Source organism: Bos javanicus, chromosome 1 (assembly GCF_032452875.1).
Source record: "Bos javanicus breed banteng chromosome 1, ARS-OSU_banteng_1.0, whole genome shotgun sequence".
Classification (NCBI taxonomy): Eukaryota; Metazoa; Chordata; class Mammalia; order Artiodactyla; family Bovidae; genus Bos; species Bos javanicus.
In genome coordinates, this window is record NC_083868.1 from 83707030 (window position 1) to 83723348 (window position 16319).

A 16319-nucleotide genomic window follows, 5' to 3' on the forward strand; every position below is an offset into this window, starting at 1 on the left:
ATTTACCATAGGTAACCAGTTTCAACTATTTGACCTATTCTGATATTTACATTTATCTTTCCATATGAAAGTGTAGTTGCTCAGTCATGTCTGACTCTTTGCAACCGATGGACTGCAGCCAGGCTTCTCTGTCCATGGAATTCTCCAGGCAAGAATATAGTAGTGGATAGCCGTTCCCTTCTCCAGGAGCGCTTCCTGATTCAGGGATTGAACCCAGGTCTCCTACATTGCAGGCAGATTCTTTACTGTCTGAGCCACCAGGGAATGACATATGGCTATTTCCTACTAAGGGAGCTGTCATCCCTATTCTGCATCCTTCCAATATCATAAATTTATGGTTAAATAATTATTTAATGTCTATGTTATAAGATATGTATTTATTATTGAATGATAAGATTAACAGTATACAACTTACTTTCTTGGACGGCTTTTCATTTTTTCTTGGGTAGGCAGGCAGCTAAGCACCTGTGGGGCCTCACTGCCGTCACAAAGTTCCAACTCCCTGGCAGTGCATTTAGGGTTCTTCTTGATGCACCTTGAGGCCCCACTCCGAATCCTGAACACCAGCCTCAGTGAACTTCCCACAGGACTCTTGCCCAAAGAGCTCTTGCTGTCTGTCTCCAGACCATTCCCATCTGTATCCTGCTCCCTAGGCCTCTTATACTCTGTCCTCTCTTTCACCCCCTTTACTAGGCTAGCTCCTGCTTTTCCTCCCAGGAGTCAGCGTGTGGATCCTCTCTCTTGGAAACCCTCCAGTCCTCCTCATTGCCCTCTGGGCTAAATATCTCCCCTTGTCTTCCCACAGCAGCTGGTCCTTACCTCCTTCCCAGCAGTTATCATACTGATTGTGTGACATCACCCTAATGCAGGAGTTAAGGGCTCTCATTCTCTGTGCACCTGAAAATCTGTGTACTGCTTATAGTCAGCCCTCCACACATCTCTGTTATCTGTATCCCTGCTTCCATATACACAGATTCAACCGACCCTGGATGGTGTAGTACTGCAGTATTTACCACTGCAAAAAATAAATCTGCATATAAATGGATCTTTGCAGTTCAAATCCTTGTTGTTTAAGGGTCAACTATATTTACATGCCTTTCCCAACTGAGTACTCTCTCAAATTCCTGAAGTCAGGGATGATGGCTTATTCATTTTGTGTTGTAGTATACCTAGTGTCAGACTTTATTTTTGGGGCTCCAAAATCACTGCAGATGGTGACTGCAGCCATGAAATTAAAAGACACACCTTGGAAGGAAAGTTATGACCAACCTAGATAGCATATTCAAAAGCAGAGACATTACTTGGCAACAAAGGTCCATCTAGTCAAGGCTATGGTTTTTCCAGTGATCATGTACGGATGTGAGAGTTGGACTGTGAAGAAAGCTGAGCGCTGAAGAATTGATGCTTTTGAACTGTGGTGTTGGAGAAGATTCTTGAGAGTCCCTTGGACTGCAAGGAGATCCGCCAGTCAATCCTAAAGGAGATCAGTCCTGGGTGTTCTTTGGAAGGACTGATGCTAAAGCTGAAACTCCAATACTTTGGCCACCTCATGCGAAGAGTTGACTCATTGGAAAAGACTGATGCTGGGAGGGATTGGGGGCAGGAGGAGAAGGGGACGACAGAGGATGAGATGGCTGGATGGCATCATCGACTCAATGGACATGAGGTTGAGTGAACTCAGGGAGCTGGTGATGGACAGGGAGGCCTGGCGTGCTGCAATTCATGGGGTTGCAAACAGTCGGACACAACTGAGTGACTGAACTGAACTGAACTGATACCTAGTAGATGTTCAGTTGGAGAAGGCAATGGCACCCCACTCCAGTACTCTTGCCTGGAGACGGGGGAGCCTGGTGGGCTGCCGTCTATGGGGTCGCACAGAGTCGGAAACGACTGAAGCGACTTAGCAGTAGCAGCAGCAACAGATGTTCAGTATGTATCTGTTAACTGGCAGGTGGATCTCTACTTCTTAGGTTAAGGGGACTTGAGAGGGAAAAAAAAGTGCCTGGAGACCACTTGGGATCCACTTGAACTGATTTGCACGGCGAGGTCCTCAGATTCTCTTGGGGCAAATGGCTGCGAGTTGATCAGTCACTGAGAGTGGAAGGGAGCGAGGGAACTCACAGGACAGCAGCCTCAAGAGACAGGCCTATTGGTGGGTGGGGAGCTCCTCAGGCAACCCCCAGAATAGAGGTGCTTTCGAAGTTGATAGAGGGCCCTGGGATCTATGCCTACCCTACAAATCACTGAGCACCACCACTGGTGGCCTTGTCCTCAGGTGGGACTGGAATAGAAGCTGAGCTGTCAAGTCCAGCGCAATCTGCTGAAACTGATTGTTACATGAGTTATTAATTTTTATTTAAAAAATTTTTTAAAAATTTATGGCACATGCAATCTTAAGATCCCCAACCAGGGATTGCATCCATACCCCCTTCAGTAGAATCGTGGAGCCCTAATCACTGGACCACCAGGGAAGTCCCATAACACGATATATTTTATGCAGTGTTTACAATCCAGGTCAGCTTAGTCATTTGAAGGAGGCAGCTACTCAAGAGTGAGGGGAATCAGTTTTCAGAACTGTTTCCTCTCCTTCCAGGGATACAGCATAGTGCTCTCTATTTTGTCTTCTTGCACATCCCACATGGAAGCCCATGTTTTACTCTCCAGGGCGTTCATGACAGCCTTTATGATTTGAAGGTGGCCAAGCATCCAGAGTTCCTCCAGCCATTCTTTATTGCACTCCAGCCTGCTCCTCTTCCCCATGGAGATGATGGTTGGGAGGTAGTAAGTCATCACTCCCTAAACATACCACACGCTTCCAGACCACTCTGCCTCTAGACCACCCTGCCTCTGCTCTAGGTCCCTTGCACTTGAAGTCTCTCCATCTCTAATTCTAGGAGAAATATTGGTCGTCCTTTAAGGTTTCACTCTGATGCCAACTGTTCTGATCCTCTCCTCTCTCCCTCACCTGTTATGAAATTGTGCACACCTCCCACATCCTTTATAATGTGACACTAGCACTGTATTTATACCAAGCCCTTGAATGCAACTGGATTCTTCAACCAGCTCTGTGCTTAGCACATTTGTGCCACCCCTGCAATAAAAGCCCCAGCTGCAAAGCACTGAAGAGCAAAGATATTAGAAAGAGAGGTTTTCACAAAGAGGGTTTCACAAAGAGAGAATACATGGCATCTCACACCACACAGCTCCATAACAATTCCCCTTGCACATCTCTGTGGCCTCACCTGCGCTCCTCCTCAGTACCAGCTACTTCTCTTTTCCCACCACACACCCTCTCTCTGGGCCTTTCTCCAGCCACAATCTTGGGGTTTCTCCCTCTCCACCATCTCTACGTGATCTCTTCCTCCTAGACAATCCCCTCTAGCCCTCTGCCTCCATCTCTTTTTCAGTAATTTGCATTATTCACACTCATCACCTTTCAAACAACAGAGTTCCACTCTTCAGAAGACTGAGACTACCATAAATAACAAAGTATCTCAGCATGCCCCACCCTACCCTGTTTTCCTCCACAGACGCATTTAACACCTCAGCTAGTCTGTTACACAATACCTCCTCAGAGTGCTAAGTGAAGACATGAGTGAACACAGTACACTATTTGCTCATGGCACCTACGCCTCTCCAGTCTTGAGGCCCACCCCTCTCCCTTCTCTGGTAAGAGAGGTGACTCATCTCTGCAGCTCTTTTGGACGCAGAGATCTGACTCTCTCCAGCTCTATAGTTACCAGGAAGGGTTGTCCCACTCCGGCCGAGACAGCCATAGACCCCCACTAGGCCAGTTAAACCTTAGGGTCAAACATAATAGCATTAGGATTTAACCAGGTAGACATAGTTGGAAAATTTTCCATTTTGAGATCTGGGAAAAGAGGTGAGTTTTCTGTCACCTGGAAAGTCAGCTCCCTACCCTCTCTCCTGAGTTTTCCTTCTGAAACAAAAGTGTTTCTTCTGGGAATGGAGTGGGAGGGTGACAATCCTTGCTTTCTTCTGGAAATCATCTTTCACAGGTTGAAGTCAATGGGGTGCCAGAAACTGTTACCTAGGTGGCCTTGGATCCTGTTTGTGACCAAGCTTGCCACAGCACACGCAGGTAAGGATGACTGATTATCACCGTGAGCCCCAGACTCTGACTTCAGGAGACTGGGGCATACTTGCATCTCCTGGCACAGGATGCCAGTCCCTGTTTGTTTCCACTTCAAATGGCAACCCACTCCAGTACTCTTGCCTGGAGAATCCCATGGACAGAGGCGCCTGGTAGGTTACAGTCCATGGGGTCGCAAAGAATCCGACACGACTGAGTGACTTCACTTTTTTTTTCAAGGACATCTGATTTCACCCCCTCTCTTCTTCCTTGATTAATTCCTCAGTTATGAGAATTCGGGTGGGCCCTCTGGTCTCTGAAGAAACGTGATGTTTTGGAAGTGACTCCTGCCCTGACTGCTCTAGGTAGGCCTGATTTGCCAAAGGACACCTCATAGCACCTTGTCACATGACTTGCTGCAAAACCGTCTCAGGTATTGTTGCAGGAAGGAGGACCCCTTCCAGGGCCCAAAACTGGGCTCTTGTCTAACACTCGGAAATGAATTGTCCGAGGAGACACGTGTGCTGACAAAGCAAGAGACTTTATTGGGAAAGGGCACCCGGGTGGAGAGCAGTAGGGTAAGTGAACCCAGGAGAACAGCTCTGCTGCGTGGCTCGCAGTCTTGGGTTTTATGGTGATGGGATTAGTTTCCGGGTGGTCTTTGGCCAACCATTCTAATTCAGAGTCTTTCCTGGTGGCGCACGCATCGCTCAGCCAAGATGGATGCTAGTGAGAGGGATTCTGGGAAGTGGACGGACAACCGATGTCTCCTTTCGACCTTTCCCGAACTCTTCTGGTTGGTGGTGGCTTATTAGTTCCGTACTCCTTATCAGGATCTCCTGCCATAAAACAACTCATACAAATGGTTACTATGGTGCCTGGCCAGGGTGGGCGGTTTCAATCAGTGTACTTCCCCTAACAGTATCAACACATACAGAAAGTGTCTTCTGCTTCTGGTGTCTGCCTGTTTTAAACAATGATCATAATGCCACTTCTAGTGCTGCTTAGCATCTTGTCTCAGTCATAGGTGGCTGTGAGTCCATATGGAATTCCTGCTGCTGGTCCCAGCAGACTTTGCCTCCATCTCCAGTTTCTTGCCACCCCGTGACATTTAAGAGGCATGTACTAACTCCAACTTGATCTTCCTCTGCTGGCTCTGGCACTGTCCTTCCAAATGCCTGCAGTTTCTGACAGTGTGTCTTGTCCATCTTTGGTTCCCTTTTGCTTGATGGGCAGCCTTCCAGAAATCTTTCAGCAGGTATAAACAGGGCTGGACCTAACCACGAAGGTCTCCTGTTCTAGAGAGATTCCAGCAGCAGCAGACGTCTCCTGTTCTAGAGAGATTCCATCCAGTTTCTTTCTTTCTTTTTTTTTTCCATCCAGTTTCTTAAGAAACTGTGTTGGCTGAGGCTGGCACACCTGTCTCCAACCCAAGAATTCTCAGTTTAGTAAGCGTGCCTATCACTGTGCTCATTTTAGGCTATCAGAAGCATCTGTTGTGAACAATGCAACCTCCCCAAAGCCTGAATGCAGGTTCCAGAGCAGTTCCCACACACTGCTAGTCCAGGAGCACCCTAATTTATGCTATATCATTTTTCAGTTCTTTACCTAGCTTAGCACTTTGACAGTCATATTCTCTGTCTCCCTATAAAGACTTGAAATCTCAGGTATTTCCACTGGGGCTTTAGACTTGAAGAGTCTAGGTTCAAAATTTAGCTTTGTTTCTTACCTGTATATATCCTTGAGTAAATTACTTCTTCTTCCTCAGTTTTCTCATCTGTAAAAAAATGAGGATACAAATACCTACCTCATTGAATTGTTATGAGGACAAAATGAGAAAAAAAATACAGTTCCTGGAATATAATAAGTGCTGAACAGCAACCAAAATTATTACTGTATTATTATTGTCCCTTCCCCCACCAATTCTAGCTATGTCCTCAGGAATGCCTTATCCTTTGCTTTAGGTAGGCAAAAGAAGGAGAGCAAGGAAGAGTGGAAGAACTTATAACCTCTATAATCTAGATTTGATAAATAAACATGAAGAAATGAAGTGATTTAGAAAACCCAGAACCCAAAACCAGACTTTCTGAACACTCACCAGGATCCTGTCCTCTAACTTCTTTTGTCTGGGCATTTGTAATATTTAAAAAAGAAAGAGATTGCCCTTAAGATGTAGAAAAGCGGTTTGCTTCTGGTCATACAATATCCAAACTCAAAGACCACTGAGATTAAACCACGGTTACCTTTGAGTTGTAGACCAAGGGACTAGGAGTAGGGGTGGAGGGAGACCTTTTTGTTTCTGTCAGTAAGCTTTTTTTTTTTTTTTTAATTATTTTTTGCTTTGCTGGTTCTTTGTTGCTGCATGGGCTTTTCTCTAGTTGTGGTAAGCAGGGGCTTTTCTCTAGTTGCGGTGCACCAGCTTTTCATTGAGGTGGCTTCTTGTTGCAGAGCATGGAGTCTAGGGCATGCGGACTTCCGTAGTTATGGCACCTGGTCTCAGTAGTCATGGCTCCCAGGCTCTAGAGCACAGGCTCAGTAGTTGTAGCACACGAACTTCGTTGGTCTGCAGCATGTGGGATCTTTCTGCATCAAGAGTGGAACAGTGTCTCCTGCGTTGGCAGGTGGATTCTGTACCACTGAGCCACCAGGGAAGCCCCTCAATAAGCTTTTGACGTTAAAAGACAAATAAACAACTGTGCACAAATATACATGTTTCAAATTAAAAAAAAAAAGTTTTAAAAAGCCTTTCCCTAACTGATGAGATTAAATTAAGCACCCTGCTAACTATTGTGCAATCTCCTTTGCTTCCAGCCCCAGATCTCTCTGTAACTGGCCTAGAAAACTGTGAGGGCTCCCAGGTCACCAGCACACAGGGACAGATTCTCTGACCCTGTTTATGACAGCATCGCAAACACATACTTAACATATTTTGGAAAGGCTGCCTGCTTCTATTACTGGTACATGAAAGTTTTGCTCCGGTAGCAAATCTCTAAATTTAGATGCTTTTCAGGATGAACTCTGAATGATCTTTGTCCCCAGCACTAGTCAGGAATTGGAGGGCACCTTGCTTTTTATTTATCAATTTAAATACCAGAGGTGATGTTTTATAATGTGAAATGTTTGAAGATTGCCATATTATTGGAAAATATAACAAACACAAGGGAGTATCTATGATTTCTCCATTAGGCTTCTCATAAAATTTCACCTTGGGTTCCTTTTTTATTTCCTTGAGTGTGCAAATAATTATTATATTAGGGTAATACATCATAATAGTACTTTGTACACTCAAGTGAAATAAAAACAAAGCCAAGGTAAAAATTCTTATCCTAGTAACTCTATGGAGGTGATTAGAATGAATCCGGTTTAGGAATTTAGTTCAAGACGCTTAAATGTTGTCATTTTATTTGAAGAAAAGACAATTTGACTAATGAGAGAAATTTAAGGAATGCTGAATTTAATGGAGAATCAGCTCCTTGAGAGATTGGCCCCAACAGAATATTTTTTTGTTTGTACAGTCAAAGATATTTTTTGTGTGTGTACAGTACAAGGTATTTTTATATTTATTTTAAAAATGTTACTGGGGTTTACTTGACAGTACAGTTTCATGATTTGATGTACATATATATTGTGAAATGGTTACCCCAATCAAGCTAATTAACATATTTAACATAATTAACATATTAAACATAATTAACATCAGACAGTTACTGGTTTCTTCTTTTCCTTTTTTATCACAGACGTTTATTCTTAAACATGTAATAGATTCTAAGACAACACTTCATTCTAGCTTTAGGTGGCAACGGTTATGGCAGGGAATCCAAATGTTTAAACAGGAATAGAATTAAAACTCATCATCACCTCAGGCACAAGGAACAACTTAATTTTTGCCAGGGTTCTAAATTCCACCTGTGATCTGGGGGCCCTTCCCTGCGGCCTTTGCTTTTAACTCTCCAAGTTTCTTCTGCTCCTCTGTTTTTGATTGAACACCTTATCTTCCTTGTCCATCTTCTTGGCCTGCTTGGGCTGCTTCAGGGGCTTCTTACCACCTTTGCAGCTGGACATGGTGCCTGCCACCCCTTTCCCGGCTTCTTTTCCTTTTCTTAAGTGGCGAGAAGGGGCTTCCCAGGTGGGAAGGGGAAGGTATATAAATGACTATTAATTCCCAGGTGGCTCAGTAGTAAAGAATCCACTTGCCAAGGCAGGAGACAGCAGGAGATGTGGGTTAGATCTCTGGACTGGGAAGATTTCCCTGGAGAAGGAAATGGCAACCTACTCCAGTATTCTTGCCTGGAGAATCCCATGGACAGAGGAGTCTGGAGGGCTACAGTCCATGAGGTTGCAAGAGTCAGACACAACTAAACAACAACAATAGAAGCAGAGAACAGAATGGTTCTGATAGGAGCTGGGGTTGGAAGGTGGCAGAATGGAAAGATGTGGATCAAAGGAGGTAAAGTTTCGGTTATGCAAGGTGAATAAGTACTAGAGATCTAACATGTGACAACATGAATATAGTTAATAATATTTTACTGTATACCTGAAGTTTGCTAAAAGTGTAGATGTTAAGTGTTCTCACCACATGTGGCTGCATGCTCAGTCATGTCCGACTCTTTGTAGCCCTCCAGGCTCCTCTGTCCATGGGATTTCCCAGGCAAGAATACTGGAGTGGGTTGCCATTTCCTTCTCCAAAGGATCTTCTCAACCTAGGGATTGAACCCACATCTCCTGCGTCTCCTGCATTGGCAGGTGGATTCTTTACAGCTAATCCACCAGGGAAGCCCTCTCTGCTTCTAGTTTCAGCATTTTTTAGACTCCACACACAAGTGATGTCATTAGGTATTTATCATTCTGTGTTTATTTTCACTTAGTGTAATGTCCTTTACATGCATCATGTTGTTGCACATAGAAGATTTCCTTCCTTTTTAAGGCTGGATAATATTCCAATTCATGTATATACCCAACAGTGTTTCTTTATGGAGAGTCAAGAAGGTAACTTTGGATTCAGATGGACTGGGTTCAGATCCTAACTTTGTTACCACTGACACAGTGATAGTGAATGGTTTATTTAACTGCTCTGATATTCAGCTTCTTTGTATGAAATATAATAATACTGTCTTCCTATAAGAATTAAATGGCTGCTTCTGGTAAGGGCACATAGACCCCAACAAACAGTTAAGTATTATTCAATCAGGACATAATGGTAGATATTATTTTGTAAAATATAATAATAATTACTATTATGACAGAACATGATGATGCACTGACAAATCTTCGCAAAGATCTGTTTAACAAGAAGCAACATGGGGTAATGGAAAAAATACACAGAAAAAAGAGGAGTCCTAGGGAGCCCTGCCATAACTTAGTCACACTGCACACCTCACCTAATCTCCTGGGGTCTCAGTTTCCTCATCTGTAAAAGGAGCACTGTGCTTTGCACCCATGAAGTTGTTTGGCTAAAGTATTTCTAGAGGCCTGTCTAGTTTTAGAAGTACAGGAAAAAAATCTGTGAATTTTTTTGATTGAAAGGACTTCAGTGGAAAAGTTCTTTTGTTTTAACAAGCACCCAAATCAGGACATTCCTGGGGGCATATAGAACTCTTTAGGAAAGAGCTGGGTGGATATAAGAGGTCACGAATGACCAGAAATCACGTTCCAACTCTGAGAGTGAAAAGCCTGCTTGATAGGGTAATGGGATTTGGGGAGGACGCAGCTGCTTCCTTTGGGATCAAACTGAACTCGGGTCCTCGCCTGAACCTTTAAAACAACTCTCCCACACCCTCCCCAAAGCCTTTCCTGGCTGAATTCCTGGATCAGTGCCACCTGTCCCTGCAGCCCCACCACCCTCCCTCTAAGTCACCCCACTCCTGTGCCTCACCTTAGTTTGCCCTGCTCACAGCCCTTCTTATGAGACTCATTGCTTCCCCAAATTTAACCCCAGCTCTTCCTATTTTTACTTCTCAACTCAGGAACTTCTGGAGTACATAATCACATGCCCTAGGGAATTATGACAGTACTGGCTCTCACTCTCCCTCTTACCTTCTCATTATTAATCTCTTGCTTTAGAAAGAAGAAATATGTAGTTTGTAAAGTTCCTTTCCTCTAAATTTTAAAGTATTATGTGCCAACTGTAAAAAACTTGAGAGGGATAAGGAAGAAATTGGATATCATTTATAATCTTTCAACCCAAAGAGAGCTACGTGCTAGCAATATATTTCCAATCTTTTATTTCTTTGTATCTGTATTTATAGTGTATCTATAGCTATTTATTGGAGAAGGAAATGCAACCTACTCCAGTATTCTTGTCTAGAGAATTCCATGGACAGAGGAGCTTGGTGGGCTATAGCCCTTGGGGTCACAAAGAGCTGGGCATGAGTGACTAGCACTTTCTTACTTTCTATAGCTATTTATACATATTTTTGAATATTTAATAATATACATGAAAAATATACTCTTGTGTATCACCATTTAATAGGCGGCTTTCTATTTCCTTCTCTCTGATCTAGGTTGACCTCTTGGCAGTCCCAATGACACTGACCTGCAGTGTGGAACTGGCTTATATCAGCATGTTATTACTGAGATGAGTTAGAGTTCTACATGCTTAGATATCACTTCCCAAACTGACGGCGATTTAGGCTCATCAACTCTGCAGACATGAATCCCAGGACAAAATTATTGTTTTTTTAAAAAATTTCTTCAGTTCAGTCGCTCAGTCGTGTCCAACTCTTTGCGACCCCATGAATTGCAGCATGCCAGTCCTCTCTGTCCATCACCAACTCCCTGAGTTCATTCAAACTCATGTCCATCGAGTTGGTGATGCCATCCAGCCGTCTCATCCTCTGTCGTCTCCTTCTCCTCCTGCCCCTAATCCCTCCCAGCATCAGAGTCTTTTCCAATGAGTTAACTCTTTACATGAGGTGGCCAAAGTATTGGAGTTTCAGCTTCAGCATCAGTCCTTCCAATGAACACCCAAGTCTGATCTCCTTTAGGATGAATGGGTTAGATCTCCTTGTAGTCCAAGGGACTCTCAAAAGTCTTCTCCAACAACACCACAGTTCAAAAGCATCAGTGTTCCCTTATTTTTTATTTTTCATTTTATTTTTATATTCCTCCCTTTCACTTTTTGTTAAAGAGAAATTGGCAACAAGATTAAATCTTTCATTCAAATATTACTCAGTTTCAATTGAACTAACTGTGACAGTTAATTAATACCTAGTGAGGATGTGTATTAAGCATCGGGATGGGTTAAGTCTCTTTATTTTGATGCTTTTGGGAGCTTTGCTGACACTGGGAGCTTCTGTCCTTCGTGCGAGTAGGTGTGCTCAGTCGCTTCAGTCGTATCCGACTGTGACCGCACCATGAACTGTAGCCTACCAGGCTCCTCTGTCCACAGGGATTCTCCAGGCAAGAATACCAGCGTGCGTTGCCATTTCCTTCTCCATCTGTCCTTCCCAGGGTTAGCAAATCCCTACCAATAGCAAAAAATTTCCTGGAAGCGCAAACCAACCAACTCAAGATTATATCCCAACCATCTGCTTTATTAGGTGGTCACAGGACTCAGCTTTGGGCCACTGTTCCCTTGTCCTAATCCCCCCAGGGCTATGTACCTGACAACTAAGGACAGCCCCAGTGCCCCAGAGTTGACTGAAATCATTCAAACTAGCCAACCTTAAACCTGCTTACCTTTATTCCTTCCTGTGAAAACCATAATGAAGGCTCTTGCCCACATTTTCCCCTCAATTCCTCCACTCCTCATCAACCCTTCTGCTCCCCAACATGGCCCTGTTTGGCACAATGTACCCCTTTGGGAACTGTGAACAACAATCTTTTCAATGGCAATCACCTCCTCCTGTGCTGGCCTCATTATACTTGAATAATGATAAAACTTACATCATAAAACTTCCCTGGTGGTTCAGGGGTAAAGAAATCTCCCTGCAGTGCAGGAGATGCTGGAGACGCAGGAGATATGGGTTCGATCTCTGGGTAGGGAGGATCCCATGGAGGAGGGCATGGCAACCTACTTCAGTTGTCAGAAGAATCCCATGGACAGAGGAGCCTAGCAGGCTACAGTCCATGGGGTCGCAAAGAGTTGGACACGACTGAAGTGACTGAGCACGCATGCACATCTTAAAACAGATACTAAAGTTGACAATGACTAAGATGATGGGTGAAACATTGTGACCACGTAAGGGAACAGTCGGGCTGCAAGATGTAACCGACAATAGTAGTCAGTAGTACCTGTCAAGATACCTGAGACATGACTCTTCTATAAGGTAACTGCCTTGATATCCCTGGGATGCCAGGCTGGTGTAGACTTGGGAACCCAAGAAGCGAGGATCAAGGTTGTCTGAGGCTCCAAGGCAAGGATTTGGTTACAAATCATTCCCATTCTATTAGCGGGTTCAGAGTAGAACTGGCCACAAGATAAGGATGTAGAGGTTATTATTGGTTATTATTGAATTATTGGTCCAGGCACCTCATATTGCTCAGGAATGAAATTTGCCCTGGAGTGTAAGGTGAACTTGCAGCTGAGAGAGAGGTGAATATAAAGCAGAGCAGGGAGCCGGGCAGTGCTAAGACCTTTCGTTTTTTTTTTATTTCACAAGTTTCCAACCTTTTTTGAAGAACTATTGGGAGCTGGGGGACTTCAGGTCTGGTTGATGGGTCTGACCCCATTCAGAATCAGAGAACTTCTATTTGAGATACTTAATGGTAACAGCAAAGCTTGGTGGGAAAAGTGTGGCAGTGGCAAGTACAGACAAAGAGCTAGAAAGAACAAAACTGCTGAGCACTCAAATTGTCTGAGGGAGTCTCTGTGCCATTAACTGTAGCCAGGAGCTACCCAAACTCCTGCTGATGTCACCACCAGAAGTAAAATCTGACTCCTCCACACTGTTACCTTCACTAACAAAATGCTGTGTCTGTCTTGTGTGCTGAGGGCAGGACCAAGAGCTGGTGTGAGGGTGCTGGCTGGGTGGGCAGCCAGAAGGGCAGAGCTAGGAGGCAGGGGCTTGGCAGAAGCCAAGGGCTGGGTCACAACAGGCTCAAACAGGATCCGGGTGAGCTATGGTCATAAAGAGGCATTAGATTAGTAAACCATAAGAGGGAAGCTGGGTTCTCTGGTTTACACACAGATTCTGAGCCAGGGGAATGGATAAGGCAGAAATTGAGGCTGGAGGACTAGAGACAGCACCAGGAAATTTCCAAATTTCGGGCATAGCTCTCCTTGGGTTAAGTTTTTTCTCTTTAAAAAAGAAACTGGATTAAGTTGAGTTAATCAGGGATGGCTCAGGTTTTTTAATTGAAATTTAATTTGAAAATTAATTTTTACAGACAGTTGCACCCACAGGATGGTCCTTCTAGGCCTTCAGGGAACCAGACCTTTCAGGGAAGTGCAGTGCCTGCCTGTACCCTCCCTTCCCCAGAGGCTCATGACAGATGGCAGGCTGGGCCTTTGGCAGAGGGCATTCATTTGTGCATCAGGGATAAACTTCGGATTTTTCCTGCAGGACCCAGCCTCCCACCTCTGGGGAAAGGAATGAGGGGTGGAATTATATAAAATATAGAGAGTAGTGTAAAAATATGGAATAAGCCACTCACAATTCCGCTTTTCAAAGACAGTCACCTGTCTTCTGCAACTGTGAAATAGACATAATTACTATGCTGGATTGTTACATGAGATGAGGGAGAAGCTATTTAACATTTTGATAAGTTTCATTTGATTCTTTCCATTATGCACTTTAAAACTGGAATCACATTGTATATACATATTTTTTTCCTCACATTTTCCCTTAACAAATATCATGACTATTCTCTCTCTCTCTCTCTTTTTTTAAGGCCTACCGTATGGCTTGCAGTATCTTAGCTCCCTGACCAGGATGGAACCCAGGCCCCTGCAGTAGAAGCACAGATTCTTAACCACTGCACTGCTAGGGAAGTCCTTACAACTGTTCTCATGGTTACAACTATACTGTGTGTGCACGTGTTCCAATACAATTACCTACAAAGCAGATGATGCATCAGATTTTGTTGGGGGACAGCTGGCTGACTCTGGGTATAGAGAGTCCAATGGCTGGCCTGCCCTGGTGCAGAACAAGGGGTAGCCATTGATAATGTCACGATTGAGAATGAAAAATGAAGATGTTCTGCTCCGGGATTCAGAGGTTAATTGGTCACATTTCTCCTTAGAGGAAACTCATCATCTATGACGGATAGGGTGCTGGGGGATAAGTTGGCACGAGATGAGATCTAAACAGACTGCCTTTTGTTTAAATCTGTTTAAACCCCAGTTAGTCTGGGGTTCTCTGGGTCCATGTTTATATCTAAAACAGTGGTATGAATTCTGTTAGAGAGGAAAGCTAAGACCTTATCTGGAAGTGAAATTCCAGGAAGCCCCAGAAAAGATGGGTGCTTTTTGTTCTCTGTGGCCCTGCCTTCCACCGTAATTTTGGAAGTATATGTGGGCCCTGCCTCTGGGGGCAGATTGTGTGCAGGCCAGAGCCAAGGATTTGACAAAAAAACTTTTTTAAACTGTCACTTTGAATGATTGCTTTACATTCTATCACATGATCAAAATATAATTTATTTATCCCTTTTCATTATGCTGAGTATTTAAGTTGCTTCTAGTTTTCTGTTAAAGTACTAAAAAGCAGTGGTCCCCAACCTTTTTGGCACCAGGGACCAGTTTCACAGAAGACAGTTTTTCCACGGACCAGGTCAGGGGGCTGGTTTTGAGGTGATTCAAGCTCATTACACTTATTGTGCACTTTATTTCTATTATTGTTATTACATCAGCTCCACCCCAGATCATGAGGCATTAGACCCCAGAGACTGGGGACCCCTGCAATAAAAAACATGTTGTCACATAAATCATTCTCTTAAATTTGACCTGTTTTATGAGTATTAGATGGGAAGAAAGCTATTTTAACATTTTGGTGTGTTCCCTTCTAGTCTTTTTATTCAGCATTTAAAAATTATTAGAATCACTCTGTATGTATAATTTTATTCCACCTTTTTTATATTTCTTAGTAATATATCGTGACTATTCTCATGGTTATGGTTTGTTTATAGATATGATTAGGTCAGCATCTGAAAGCCTAAGGCCCTTGAAACAAAGTGAAAGTGTTAGTCACTCAGTCGTGTCCAACTGTTTGTAACCCTACAGACTGAAGCCCACCAGGCTCTTCTGTCCATGGGATTCTTCAGGCAAGAATACTAGAATGGGTTACTATGCCCTTCTCCAGGGGATCTTTCCAACCCAGGGATCAAACCCTCATCTCTTATGTCTCCTGCATTGGCAGGTAGGTTCTTTACCACTAGCGCCACCTCGGAAGCCCTTAATGAATGGTAGTCCTTCTCTATTCTGTTTTTCTGTCACTCGACTGAACTGGGCCTGGAGTTGCCATCTCAGATAAGGCACTGCAATCATCATTCTCATAACTGGGGTATGATTCTTTTGTAGGGGAAGGAAGCCACAATCTCTCCAGGCCTTTTGATGTTTTGTTTCTTATTACGATATGCTGGATCTTCGATCTTCATTTGCGGCACGCAGGATCTTTTTTGTTGCAGCATGCAGGCTCTTTAGTTTTGGCATGCAAGATCTTTAGCTGTGTCATGTGGGATCTAGTTCCCCAACCAGGGATTGAACCTGGGCCCCCTGTATTGGGAGTGTGGAATCTTAGCCACTGGACCACCAGGGAAGTCCAGTGATTCTTAAATTATATGGTGCCTTAGAATCACAAATACTTATGGGCCCAATACTTAGGATTTCTGATTTTGTAGGTCTGGAAACTTGCATTTCTAACAAGTTCTCAGTTGATCCTGCTGCTGCTGGTCTGGAAACGCATTTTGAGAACTTCAGGCCTACAACTTTTACTACTCTTTTTGTCCTTCTGACTGACTCCTCTCATCCTTCAGGTCTCAGTTTTGATTTTATTACCTCTGAAAAGTCTTTCCTAAACCTGAAGTCTAAATTAAGCATCCACCCTTTACACTTTCAAAGGCCCCTGGACTTGCTTGTGCATAGGACTGATCATAGAGTCTTATGACTTGTCTGTATCCCCCATGAGACTACAACTTATTTGGGAAAGTGACCATGTCTGTCCTGTTCATGGCTGTATCTTCAACACCTTGCTTAGTGCCTGATACACAGTAGGTGCTCAATAAATGTTTGTAGACTGAATGAGTGAGCCACATCCTGGGTAGTTGGAACCAGAGCCTAGGGATTCATGAG

The 16319-nt window shown here is 43.8% G+C and overlaps 1 long non-coding RNA gene across 1 annotated transcript; it reads left to right on the plus strand.

The window, feature by feature from the left end:
• The first annotated feature begins 2813 nt into the window (after positions 1-2813).
• Positions 2814-14922, plus strand: LOC133246362 (uncharacterized). Its single transcript, XR_009736018.1, has 3 exons — positions 2814-3883; positions 4020-4102; positions 13925-14922. It is a non-coding gene; the product is annotated as an uncharacterized LOC133246362 (long non-coding RNA).
• The last annotated feature ends 1397 nt before the right edge of the window (positions 14923-16319 follow it).